The sequence below is a fragment of the Orcinus orca genome, chromosome 2 (genome assembly GCF_937001465.1).
Source record: "Orcinus orca chromosome 2, mOrcOrc1.1, whole genome shotgun sequence".
Classification (NCBI taxonomy): domain Eukaryota; kingdom Metazoa; phylum Chordata; class Mammalia; order Artiodactyla; family Delphinidae; genus Orcinus; species Orcinus orca.
This window is the reverse complement of record NC_064560.1, coordinates 167821097-167835749: the sequence shown is the minus strand read 5'-3', so window position 1 is coordinate 167835749 and position 14653 is coordinate 167821097. Positions and strand designations below refer to the sequence as shown.

General features: G+C 38.0%; 1 protein-coding gene and 1 long non-coding RNA gene across 5 annotated transcripts in view; both read right to left on the bottom strand.

The window, feature by feature from the left end:
• RAD51B (RAD51 paralog B) overlaps positions 1 to 14653 on the bottom strand; it is a 690361-nt gene that overhangs the window by 405193 nt on the left and 270515 nt on the right. The window lies entirely within an intron of this gene.
• On the bottom strand, positions 1581 to 13394 carry LOC125963693 (uncharacterized). The gene is made up of 2 exons (XR_007476047.1): positions 12911 to 13394; positions 1581 to 4474 (listed from the first exon to the last, which is right to left on the bottom strand). It is a non-coding gene; the product is annotated as an uncharacterized LOC125963693 (long non-coding RNA).

Genomic DNA, 14653 nt, shown 5'->3' with positions numbered 1-14653 from the left:
CAAACATGGTAATGCCATTCTCCTTGCCTGAAGCTGATTTTAAAATGGGCACGTAAGGGGGCGCCTTCAAGATGGCGGAGGAGTAAGACATGGAGATCACCTTCCTCCCCACAAATACATCAAAACTACATCTACATGTGGAACAACTCCTACAGAACACCTACTGAACGCTGGCAGAAGACCTCAGACTTCCCAAAAGGCAGGAAACTCCCCACATACCTGGGCAGGGCAGAAGAAAAAAGGAAAAACAGAGACAAAAGAATAGAGACGGGACCTGCACCTCGGGGAGGGAGCTGTGAAGGAGGAAAAGTTTCCACACACTATGAAGCCCCTTCACTGGCGGAGACAGGGTGGTGGTGGGGGGAAGCTTCGGAGCCAAGGAGGAGAGCACAGCAACAGCGGTGCAGAGGGCAAAGCGGAGAGACTCCTGCACAGAGAATCGGTGCCGACCAGCACTCACTAGCCTGAGAGACTTGTCTGCTCACCCGCCAGGGTGGGTGGGGGCTGGGAGCTGGGAGCTGAGGCTCTGGCTTCGGAGGTCAGATCCCAGGGAGAGGACTGGGGTTGGCTGCGTGAACACAGCCTGAAGGGGGCTAGTGTGCCACAGCTAGCCGGGAGGGAGTCTGGGGATAAGTCTGGACCTGCCTACGAGGCAAGAGACCATTGTTGCGGGGTGCATGAGGACAGGGGATTCAGAACACCGCCCAAACAAGCTCCAGAGATGGGTGCAAGCCACGGCTACCAGGGTGGACCCCAGAGACAGGCATGAAATGCTAAGTCTACTGCTGCAGCCACCAAGAAGCCTGTGTGCAAGCACAGGTCACTATCCACACCTCCCCTCCCAGGAGCCTGGGCAATCCGCCACTGCCAGGGTCCCATGATGCAGGGACAACTTCCCCTGCAGAATACATGGCACCTCAGGCTGTTACAACATCACGCCAGACTCTGCCACCACAGGCTCGCCTCGCTTTCCGTATTCCTCCCTCCCCTCTGCCTGAGTGAGCCAGAGCCCCTGAATCAGCCGCACCTTTAACTCCCTCCTGTCTGGGTGGGGAACAGATGCCCTCCGGCGACCTACATGCAGAGGCGGAGCCAGATCCAAAGCTGAACCCCGGGAGAAAGGGAACAAAGAAGAGAACAAAGAAGAGAAAGGGAAATCTCTCCCAGCAGCCTCAGGAGCAGCAGATTAAATCTCCACAATCAACTTGATATACCCTGCATCTGTGGAATACCTGAAGAGACAACGAATCACCCCAAAATTGAGGCAGTGGACTTTGGGAGCAACTGTAGACTTGGGATTTGCTTTCTGCATCTAATTTGTTTCTGGTTTTATGTTTACCTTAGTTTAGTATTTAGAGCTTATTATCATTGGTAGATTTGTTTATTTATTCAGTTGCGCTCTTCAATTTTAAATTTATTTATTTTTCTTCCTTTTTCTCATTTTGTGAATGTGTATGTGTATGCTTCTTTGTATGATTTTGTCTGTATAGCTCTGTTTCTGCCATTTGTCCTAGGGTTCTGACTGTCCCTTTTTTGTTTTTTCTTTAGTATAGTTTTTAGCGTTTGTTATCATTGGAGTATTTGATTTTTGGTTTGGTTGCTCTCTTCTTTCTTTTTTTAAATTATATTTCATTTTTAACAATTTTTTTCTACTTTAATAACTTTATTTTATTTTATTTATCTTTCTCTCTCTCTCTCTCTCTTTCTCTCTCTTTCTTTTTCTCGCTTTTCTTCTGAGCTGTGTGGCTGACAGGATCTTGGTGCTCTGGTCAGGTGTCCAGCCTGAGCCTCTGAAGTGGGAGACCAAGTTCAGGACACTACTCCACCGGATACCTCCTGGCCCCATGTAATATCAAACAGTGAAAGCTCTCTCAGAGATCTCCATCTGAGCACTAAGACCCAGCTCCACTCAACAACCAAAAAGCTACAGTGCTGGGCACCGTGTGCCAAACAACTAGCAAGAAAGGAACACAAACCCACCATTAGCAGAGAGGCTGCCTAAAATCATAGTAAGGTCAAAAACACCCCAAAACACACCACCGGATGCAGTCCTGCCCACCAGAAAGACAAGATCCAGCCTCATCCACCAGAACATAGGCACCAGTTCCTTCCACCAGGAAGCCTACACAACCCACTGAACCAACCTTACCCACTGGGGGCAGACACCAAAAACAACGGAAACTACGAACCTGCAGCCTGCGACACAGAGACCCCAAACACAGTAAGTTAAGCAAAATGAGAAGACAGAAGAATACACAGCAGATGAAGGACAAAGGTAAAAACCCACCAGACCAAACAAATGAAGAGGAAATAGGCAGTCTACCTGCAAAAGAATTCAGAATAATGATAGTAAAGATGATCCAAAATCTTGGAAATAGACTGGAGAAAATACAACAAATGTTTAACAAGGACCTAGAAGAACGAAACAGCAAACAAACAATGATGAACAACATAATAAATCAAATTTAAAATTCTCTACAAGTAATCAAGAGCAGAAAAACTGAGGCAGAAGAACGGATAAGTGACCTGGGAGATAAAATACTGGCAGTAACTACTGCAGAGCAGAATAAAGAAAAAAGAATGAAAAGAATTGAGGACAGTCTCAGAGAGATCTGGGACAACATTAAACACACCAACATTCGAATTATAGGGGTCCCAGAAGAAGAAGAGAAAAAGAAAGGGACTGAGAAAATATTTGAAGAGATTATAGTCAAAAACTTCCCTAATATGGGTAAGGAAATAATCAATCAAGTCCAGGAAGCACAGACACTCCCATACAGAATAAATCCAAGGAGAAACACACCAAGACACATATTAATCAAACTATCAAAAAGTAAATACAAGAAAAAAAAATTACAAGCAGCAAGGGAAAGGCAAAAATGAACATACAAGGGAATCCTCATGAGGTTAACAGCTGATCTTTCAGCAGAAATTCTGCAAGCCAGAAGGGAGTGGCAGGACATATATAAAGTGATGAAAGAGAAAAACCTACAACCAAGATTACTCTACCCAGCAAAGACTTCATTCATATTTGATGGAGAAATTAAAATCTTTACAGATAAGCAAAAGCTAAGAGAATTCAGCAACACCAAACCAGCTCTACAACAAATGCTAAAGGAACTTCTCTAGGCAGGAAACACAAGAGAAGGAAGAGGCGTAGAGAAGGAAAAGTCTTACAAGAACAAACCCGAACCAGTTAAGAAAATGGTAATAGGAACATACATATTGATAACTACCTTAAATGTAAATGGATTAAATCCTCCAACCAAAAGACATAGACAGGCTGAATGGATACAAAAACAAGACCCATACATATGCTGTCTACAAGAGACCCACTTCAGACCTAGGGACACATACAGACTGAAAGTGAGGGGATGGAAAAACATATTCCATGCAAATGGAAATCAAAAGATAGCTGGAGTAGAAATTCTCATATCAGACAAAATAGACTTTAAAATAAAGACTATTACAAGAGACAAAGAAGGACAATACATAATGATCAAGGGAGCAATCCAAGAAGAAGATATAACAATTCTAAATACTTATGCTCTCAACATTGGAGCACCTCAATACATAAGTCAAATGCTAACAGCCATAAAAGGGGAAATCAACAGTAACACAACCATAGTAGGGGACGTTAACACCCCACTTTCACCAATGGAGACATCATCCAAAATGAAAATAAATAAGGAAACAAAAGCTTTAAATGATACATTAAACAAGATGGACTTAATTGATATTTATAGGACATTCCATCCAAAAACAGCAGATTGTACTTTCTTCTCAAGTGCTCATAAACACTCTCCAGGATAGATCATATCTTGGGTCACAAATCAAGCCTTGGTAAATTTAAGAAAACTGAAATTGTATCAAGTATCTTTTCCGACCACAACGCTATGAGACAACATATCATTTACAGGAAAAAAAAATCTGTAAAAAATACAAACACATGGAGGCTAAACAATACACTACTAAATAACGAAGAGATCACTGAAGAAATCAAAGAGGAAATCAAAAAATACCTAGAAACAAATGACAATGAAAACATGACAACCTAACACCTATAGGATACAGCAAAAGCAGTTCTAAGAGGTAAGTCTATAGCAGTACAATCCTACATCAAGAAGCAAGAAACATCTCAAATAAACAACCTAACCTTACACCTAAAGCAATCAGAGAAAGAAGAACAAAAAATTCCCAAAGTTAGCAGAAGGAAAGAAATCAAAAAGATCAGATCAGAAATAAATGAAAAAGACATGAAGGAAACTGTAGCAAAGATCAATAAAACTAAAAACTAGTTGAGAAGATAAGCAAAATTGATAAACCATTAGCCAGACTCATCAAGAGAAAAAGAGAGAAGACCCAAAACAACAGAATTAGAAATGAAAAAGGAGAGGTAACAACTGAAACTACAGAAATACAAAGAATCATGAGAGATTACTACAATCAACTTTATGCCAATAAAATGGACAACCTGGAAGAAATGGACAAATTCTTAGAAAAGCACAACCTTCGGAGACTGAACCAGGAAAAAATAGAAAATATGAACAGACCAATCACAAGCACTGAAATTGAAACTGTGATTAAAAATCTTCCAACACACAAAAGTCCAGGACCAGATGGCTTCACAGGTGAATTCTATCAAGCATTTAGAGAAGAGCTAACACCTATCCTTCTCAAAGTCTTCCAAAATACAGCAGAGGGAGGAATGCTCCCAAACTCATTCTACAAGGTGACCATCACCCTGATACCAAAACCAGAAAAAGATGTCACAAAAAAGGAAAACTACAGGCCAATATCATTGATGAACATAGATGCAAAAATCCTCAACTAAACACTAGCAAACAGAATCCAACAGCACATTAAAATGATCATACACCATGATCAAGTGGGATTTATCCCAGGAATGCCAGGATTCAATATACGCAAATCAATCAAGGTGATACACCATATTAACAAACCGAAGGAGAAAAACCACATGATCATCTCAATAGATGCAGAAAGAGCTTTCGACAAAATTCAACGCCGATTTATGACAAAAACCCTCCAGAAAGTAGGCATAGAGGAAACTCACCTCAACATAATAAAGGCCATATAGGACAAACCCACAGCCAATATCGTCTTCAATGGTGAAAAACTGAAAGCATTTCCACTAAGATCAGGAACAAGACAAGGTTGCCCACTCTCACCACTATTATTCAACATAGTTTTGGAAGTTTTAGCCAAAGCAATCAGAGAAGAAAGGGAAATAAAATGAATCCAAATTGGAAAAGAAGTAAAACTGTCACTGTTTGCAGATGACATGACATTATACATAGAGAATCCTAAAGATGCCACCAGAAAACTACTAGAGCTAACCAATGAATTTGGTAAAGTTGCAGGAGACAAAATTAATGCACTGAAATCTCTTGCATTCCTATACACTAATGATGAAAAATCTGAAAGAGGAATTAAGGAAACACTCCCATTTACCATTGCAACAAAAAGTATAAAATACCTAGGAATAAACCTACCTAAGGAGACAAAAGACCCATATGCAGAAAACTATAAGACACTGATGAAAGAAATTAAAGATGATACAAACACATGGAGAGATATACCATGTTCTTGGATTGGAAGAATCAACATTGTGAAATGACTATACTAACCAAAGCAATCTACAGACTCAATGCAATCCCTATTAAACTACCAATCGCATTTTTCACAGAAGTAGAACAAAAAATTTCACACTTTGTACGGAAACACAAAAGACCCCGAATAGCCAAAGCAATCTTGAGGAAGAAAAACGGAGCTGGAGGAGTCAGGATCTCTGACTTCAGACTATACTACAAAGCTACAGTAATCAACAGTATGGTACTGGCACAAAAACAGAAATATAGATCAATGGAACAGGATAGAAAGCCCAGAGATAAACCCACACACATATGGTCACCTTATCTTTGATAAAGGAGGCAAGACTATACAATGGAGAAAAGACAGCCTGTTCAATAAGTGGTGCTGGGAAAACTGGACAGCTGTATGTAAAAGAATGAAATTAGAACACTCCCTAACACCATAAACAAAAATAAACTCAAAATGGATTGAAGACCTAAATGTAAGGCCAGACACTATAAAACCCTTAGAGCAAAACATAGGCAGAACACTCCATGACATAAATCACAGCAAGATACTTTTTGACCCACATCCTAGAGAAATGGAAATAAAAACAAAAATAAATGAATGGGATCTAATGAAACTTAAAAGCTTTTGCACAGCAAAGGAAACCATAAACAAGATGAAAAGACAACCCTCAGAATGGGAGAAAATATTTGCAAATGAAGTTACTGACAAAGGCTTAATCTCCAAAATTTACAAGCAGCTCATGCAGCTCAATATCAAAAAAACAAGCAACCCAATCCAAAAATGGGCAGAAGAACTAAATAGACATTTCTCCAAAGAAGATATACAGATTGACAACAAACACATGAAAGGATGCTCAACATCACTAATCACTAAAGAAATGCAAATCAAAACTACAATGATGTATCTCCTCACACCAGTCAGAAAGGCCATCATCAAAAAATCTACGAACAATAAATGCTGGAGAGGGTGTGGAGAAAAGGGAACCCTCTTGCACTGTTGGTGGGAATGTAAATTGATAGAGCCGCTATGGAGAACAGTTTGGAGGTTCCTCAAAAAACTAATAATAGAACTACCATTTGACTCAGCAATCCCACTACGGGGCATATACCCTGAGAAAAACATAATTCAAAAAGAGTCATGTACCATAATGTTCATTGCAGCTGTATTTACAATAGCCAGGACATAGAAGCAACCTAAGTGTCCATCAACAGATGAATGGATAAAGAAGATGTGGCACATATATGAAATGGAATATTACTCAGCCATAAAAAGAAGTGAAACTGAGTTATTTGTAGTGACGCGGATGGACTTAGAGACTGTCATGCAGAGTGAAGTAAGTCAAAAGGGAAAAATAAATACCGCATGCTAACATATATATATGGAATCTAAGAAAAACAATGGTTCTGAAGAACCTAGGGGCAGGACAACAATAAAGATGCAGACATACAGAATGGACTTGAGGACACAGGGAGGGGGAAGGGTAAGCTGGGACGAAGTGCAAGAGTGGCATGGACATATATACACTACCAAATGTAAAATAGATAGCTAGTGGGAAGCAGCCGCATAGCACAGGGAGATCTGCTCTGTGCTTGCGTCCACCTAGAGTGGTGGGATAGGGAGGGTGGGAGGGAGATACAAGAGGGAGGAGATATGGGGATGTATGTATATGTATAGCTGATTTACTTTGTTATACAGCAGAAGCTAACACACCATTGTAAAGAAATTATACTCCAAAAAAGATGTTAAAAAAAAAATGGGCACCTAACAGAATTCTGGTCAGTAAAACATATGGAGAAGTCTGTCAAGTGGCTTTTCAGAAAGGTTTCCTTATTCCTAAAAAAAGTTGCACAAGAGAGGATCTCTGCTGTCTTTGGATATTGTTGCTTTAGAATGTGATCGAAATGCTACAGCCACCTCGTGAACAAGAGGAGATCCTGTCTAAGACCAAAGCTTCCCCACTAAATGGCAGAGTAGAGTAATGGATGGAATATGAGCTCTAAATGAAATCAATGAGTCACTGGACTGTTACCAAGTCTGTATCCTCATCATGTGAAATGACAAGATGGTACATTTCCTTCTGTTAAATCACTTGGAGTTGAAGTTATGTAACTTATAGACAAATACAACCTAATAATAGAGTTTTATTTATGTTTTTGTATTACTTTCTAATAAAAAAAGTTCTAATCAGTCAATGACTATCAAAAATCTACAAGGACTCTCCACTTTGATGTAGGTTCCAAAGTTCAGCTATAACAATGCTAAAGAATATCTCTCACAGATGTGAGCATATTAGTTTCTTTCTCCCTCTGTTCTTAATTCTATTTATCCTATCACTTTGTTATCCTATCGAATAACAAAGAATTTAACTCAAAATTAAAATCTCAACTCAGAATGTTTCTTAACAAATCTTGATTTTTTAACTAACACATTTTAGATGCTATTTTAGAATTTTCTCTATGTTTGAGCAAGTTACATTTAAGCCAGACTACAAATAGGTCAGTCAGTTTACAGATAGGAAAAGTGTCTCATTTATACCATAAAACTAACTTGGAATCACAGTTATTATAAATTATACAAGATCAAGATTTTTAAAAACATGCCCTATGCAAAAGGTATTTGATTAACCGGTTCATTCAAATGGCTGGGCTTGGGCTTCCCTGGTGGCTCAGTGGTTGAGAATCCGCCTGCCGATGCAGGGGACACGGGTTCATGCCCCAGTCTGGGAGGATCCCATAGGCCGCGGAGCGGCTGGGCCCGTGAGCCGCGGCCGCTGAGCCTGCACGTCCGGAGCCTGTGCTCTGCAATGGGAGAGGCCACAGTAGTGACAGCCCCGCGTACTGTTAAAAAAAAAAAAAAAAAATGGCTGGGCTTCATTTTATAGAATAAGGTGAATGGGAGCCTTTGACGTCTCATATTTAGAATCCTCCATCACTTTTAAGATAACTTAAGGCTCTGCCAAAAATTTCCTTAATTGGCAAGAAAGTAACTAAATATGAGGATTATCCTCCTCATAACATATTTTCATGTGTATGCTTGTATTACTTGTTTGGCTTGGTTTTCACTTTAATGGAATGCAACCACTCCCAAAGCATTAAAATCATTCACTGAAATTTGGACACACTACTCTGGATGAATAAGAAAGATTGTGTAACAAGAAATGGGAAATAAGGATGTTTAATTGAATCAGTGAAACACTGACGAGCAACACAAGTCTACAGTAAGAACGAAAATGTAAACTCCATGAGGGCAGCACCTAAGTCTATCCTGTTCCCCATTATAACCCTGATGCATTGGTAGGTGCTGCAGTATTTTCAACTGAACAAATGGACTGCCCAAAGGAAAACCCAAAGGACAAACATGTATAAGCAAAGCAATATGGAATGTGGCTGCACTTCCTGGTGCGTTAGGGATTGTGTGGAGAGGAAAATACTAGTAATGTGAGGTGTCTTTATTTACAAAGTCAGTGGTACAAGTAGAATCATGTGTCCTCTTTCCAGTCTGTAATATCTTGCTGAAATTCAAAATGAAACTACCTCCATAAAGAAGCTGAATTTTCTTTTTCTTCATTAATTAAAATACCACTGAAGAGAAAAAAAATAGGTTTTAGAATAGAGTCAAACACACAGGCATTCCACTATATTTGAACACCGTATGCTAAATGATTTTACTTGTTTTAAATTTAACCATGTCTCAGCAGAAAAAGGAGAAGGTGGAGCAGGTAATTTGGTAATTTAAAATTCTTTAGATCAACCACAAACATGAAAAATCTATTCCTTCATTATTTAAAATAGAATCATCTTCAGCAAAATTTAAAACCTTTTCTCTGCAAAAGACCATGTTAAGAGGATGAAAGAACAATTTACAGCATGGTAGAAAATATATGTAAACCATATATACAACAAAGGACTTGTATCCAGACTATGAAGAGAATTCTCAAAATTCAACATTAAAAAAAAAAGCAATTCAATTAGAAAATAAGGAAAAAAGATATGCACTGACATTCCAGCAAAGATACACAAATGGCAAGTAAGCACATGAAAAGATGTTCAATATCATTAGTCACTAGAAAAATATAAATTTAAACCACAATGAAATTAACTATATACCTATCAAAATGGCTAAAATAAAAATTTGTGACAACACCAATTGCTGAAGAGGACACGAAGAAACTAGAAGACTCAGACATTGCTGGGGGGAATGTAAAATGGAATAGCCACTCTGGAAATAGTTCGACTGCTCCTTTTAAAACTAAAAACATATTTAACAAACAACCCAGATATGCACTCTTAGCCACATATCTTAGAGAAATAAAAACAATTTCATTTGGAAACTTGTACATGAATGTTCATAGCAGCTTTATTCATAATAGCCTCTAAATGGAAACTATCCAAATATCCTTAAAAGGGTGAATAGTTAAACAAACTATGGTACATCCATACCATGGAATAATACTCAGCAATAACAAGGTATGAATTATATATCCACACAACAACGTGGATGAACTTAAGGAAATTATGCTGAGTGAAAAAAGTCCATCTCAAAAGGACACATATAGCATGATTCCATTTATATAACATTTGTGAAATAACATAATTATAGATGTGGAGAACAGGTTAGTGGTTGCCAGAGGTTAGGGACTGGGGGATGGTATGGGTGTGGCTATGGAGATCCTTGTGGTAATGGTACAGTTAGATATTTTGATGGCAGTTAAACAAAGCTACACATGTGATTAAACTGCAGAATTACATACATACACACAGAGACAAACGAGTGCATATATAACAACTGGTGAAAACTAAGTCCAGTGGATTTTACCAATGCAAGTTTCCTGGTTTTGTTATTGTACTAGAGTCATGCAAGATATTAACATTAGGGGAGGCTGGTTGAAGGGCACAGGAGACTTCCCTGGATATTTCTTTGCACTTTCCCATGAATCTACAATTATTTCAAAATAAAAAGTTTTTTAAAAATCATCTTAGAACAAATAATTCAGAGGGCAGACAGCAGAAGCAAGAAGAACTACAATCCTGCAGCCTGTGGAACAAAAACCACATTCACAGAAAGATAGACAAGAGGAAAAGGCAGAGGGCTAGGAACCAGATGAAGGAACAAGATAAAACCCCAGAAAAACAACTAAATTAAGTGGAGATTGGCAACCTTCCGGAAAAAGAATTCAGAATAATGATAGTGAAGATGATCCACGACCTTGGAAAAAGAATGGAAGCAAAGATCGAGAAGATGAAAGAAATGTTTAACAAGACCTAGAAGAATTAAAGAACAAATAGAGATGAACATACAATAACTGAAATGAGAACTACACTAGAAGGAATCAATAGCAGAATAATTGAGGCAGAAAAACAGATACGTGACCTGGAAGACAGAATGGTGGAATTCACTGCTGCGGAACAGAATAAAAAAAAAGAATGAAAAGAAATGAAGACAGCCTAAGACACCTATGGGACAACATTAAACACAACAACATTAAACACAACAACATTTGCGTTATAGGGGTCCCAGAAGGAGAAGAGAGAAAGGACCAGAGAAAATATTTGAAGAAATTATAGTCAAAAACTTTCCTAACATGGGAAAAGAAATAGCCACCCAAGTCCAGGAAGCACAGAGAGCCCCAGGCAGGATAAACCCAAGGAGAAACATGCCAAGACACATAGTAATCAAATTGGTAAAAATTAAAGACAAAGAAAAATTATTGAAAACAGCAAGGGAAAAACAACAAATAACATACAAGGGAACTCCAATTAGGTTGACAGCTGATTTCTCACCAGAAACTCTACAAGCCAGAAGGGAGTGGCAGGATATACTTAAAGTGATGAAAGGGAAGAACCTACAATCAAGATTACTCTACCCGGCAAGGATCTCATTCAGATTTGATGGAGAAGTCAAAAGCTTTAGAGACAAGCAAAAGCTAAGAGAATTCTGCACCACCAAACCAGCTCTAAAACAAATGCTAAAGGAACTTCTCTAAGTGGGAAACACAAGAGAAGAAAAGAACCTACGAAAACAAACCCAAAACAATTAAGAAAATGGTCATAGGAACATACATATCAATAATTACCTTAAAAGTGAATGGATTAAATGTTCCAACCAAAAGACACAGGCTTGCTGAATGGATACAAAAACAAGACCCAAATAAGAGACCCACTTCACACCTAGGGACACATACAGACTGAAAGTGAGGGGATAAAAAAAGATGTTCCATGAAAATGGAAATCAAAAGAAAGCTGGAGTAGCAATATTCATATCAGATAAAATAGACTTAAAGAATGTTACAAAACACAAGGAAGGACACTACATAATGATCAAGGGATCAATCCAAGAAGAAGATATAACAATTATAAATATATATGCACCCAACATAGGAGCACCTCAATACATAAGGCAACTGCTAACAGCTATAAAAGAGGAAATCGACAGTAACACAATAATAGTGGGGGACTTTAACACCTCACTTACACCAATGGACAGATCATCCAAAATGAAAATAAATAAGGAAACAGAAGCTTTAAATGACACAATAGACCAGATAGATTTCATTGATATTTATAGGACATTCCATCCAAAAACAGCAGATTACACTTTCTTCCCAAGTACGCATGGAACATTCTCCAGGATAGATCACATCTTGGGTCACAAATCAAGCCACAGTAAAGTTAAGAAAACTGAAATCATATCAAGCATCTTTTCTGACCACAACGCTATGAGATTAGAAATCAATTACAGGGAATAAACTGTAAAAAACAGAAACACATGGAGGCTAAAGAATATGTTACTAAATAAACAAGAGATCACTGAAGAAATCAAAGAGGAAATCAAAAAATACCTAGAGACAAAAGACAATGAAAACACGATAATCCAAAACCTATGAGATACAGCAAAAGCAGTTCTAAGAGGGAAGTTTATAGCTATACAAGCCTACCTCAAGAAACAAGAAAAATCTCAAATAAATATTCTAATCTTATACCTAAAGGAACTAGAGAAAGAAGAAGAAACAAAACCCAAAGTTAGCACAAGGAAAGAAATCATAAAGATCAGATCAGAAATACATGAAATAGAAACGAAAACAATAGCAAAGATCACTAAAACTAAAAGCTGGTTCTTTGAGAAGATAAACAAAATTGATAAACCATTAGCCAGACTCATCAAGAAAAAGAGGGAGAGGACTCAAAACAATAAAATTAGAAATGAAAAAGAAGTTACAACAGACACCGCAGAAATACAAAGCATCCTGAGAGACTACTACAAGCAACTCTATGCCAACAAAATAGACAACCTGGAAGAAATGGACAAATTCTTAGAAAGGTATAACCTTCCAAGACTGAACCAGGAAGAAATAGAAAATATGAACAAACCAATCACAAGTAATGAAATTGAAACTGATTAAAAATCTTCCAACAAACAAAAGTCCAGGACCAGATAGCTTCACAGGTGAATTCTATCAAACATTTAGAGAAGAGCTAATACCCATCCTTCTCAAACTCTTCCAAAAAACTGCAGAGGAAGGAACACTCCCAAATGCATTCTATGAGGCCACCATCACCCTGATACCAAAACCAGACAAAGATACTACGAAAAAGAAAATTACAGACCAATATCACTGATGAATATAGATGCAAAAATCCTTAACAAAATGCTAGCAAACAGAATCCAACAACATATTAAAAGGATCATACACCATGATCAAGTGGGATTTATCCCAGGGATGCAAGGATTCTTCAATATACGCAAATCAATCAATGTGATACACCATATTAACAAATTAAAGAATAAAAACGATATGATCATCTCAATAGATGCAGAAAAAGCTTTCCACAAAATTCAACACCCATTTATGATAAAAACTCTCCAGAAAGTGGGCATAGAGGGAACCTACCTTAACATAATAAAGGCCATATACAAGAAACCCACAGCAAACATCATTCTCAATGGTGAAAAACTGAAAGCATTTCCTCTAAGATCAGGAACAAGACAAGGATGTCCACTCTCACCACTATTATTCAACATAGTTTTGGAAGTCCTAGCCATGGCAATAAGAGAAGAAAAAGAAATAAAAGGAATACAAATTGGAAAAGGAGAAGTAAAACTGTCACTGTTTGCAGATGACATGATACGTAGAGAATCCTAAAAATGCCACCAGAAAACTACTAGAGCTGATCAATGAATTTGGTAAAGTTGCAGGATACCAAATTAATGCACAGAAATCTCTTGCATTCCGTTACACTACTAATGAAAAATCTGAAAGAGAAATTAAGGAAACACTCCCATTTACCACTGCAACAAAAAGAATAAAATACCTAGGAATAAACCTACCTAGGGAGACAAAACAGCTGTATGCAGAAAATTATGACACTGATGAAAGAAATTAAAGATGATACCAACAGATGGAGAGATATACCATGTTCTTGGCTTGGAAGAATCAATATTGTGAAAATGACTATACTACCCAAAGCAGTCTACAGATTCAATGCAATCCCTATCAAATTACCAATGGCATTTTTTACGGAACTAGAACAAAAAAATCTTAAAATTTGTATGGAGACACAAAAGACCCCGAATAGCCAAAGCAGTCTTGAGGGGAAAAAATGGAGCTGGAGGAATCAGACTTCCTGACTTCAGACTATACTACAAAGCTATAGTAATCAAGACAATATGGTACTGGCACAAAAACCGAAACATAGATCAATGGAACAAGATAGAAAGCCCAGAGATAAACCCACGTGCCTATGGTCAACTAATCTATGAAAAAGGAGGCAAGGATATACAATGGAGAAAAGACAGCCTCTTCAATAAGTGGTGCTGGGAAAACTGGACAGCTACATGTAAAAGGATGAAATTAGAACACTCCCTAACACCATACACAAAAAGAAACTCAAAATAGATTAGAGACCTAAATGTAAGACTGGACACTATAAAACTCTTAGAGGAAAACATAGGAAGAACACTCTTTGACATAAATCACAGCAAGATCTTTTTTGATCCACCTCCTAGAGTAATGGAAATAAAAATAAACAAATGG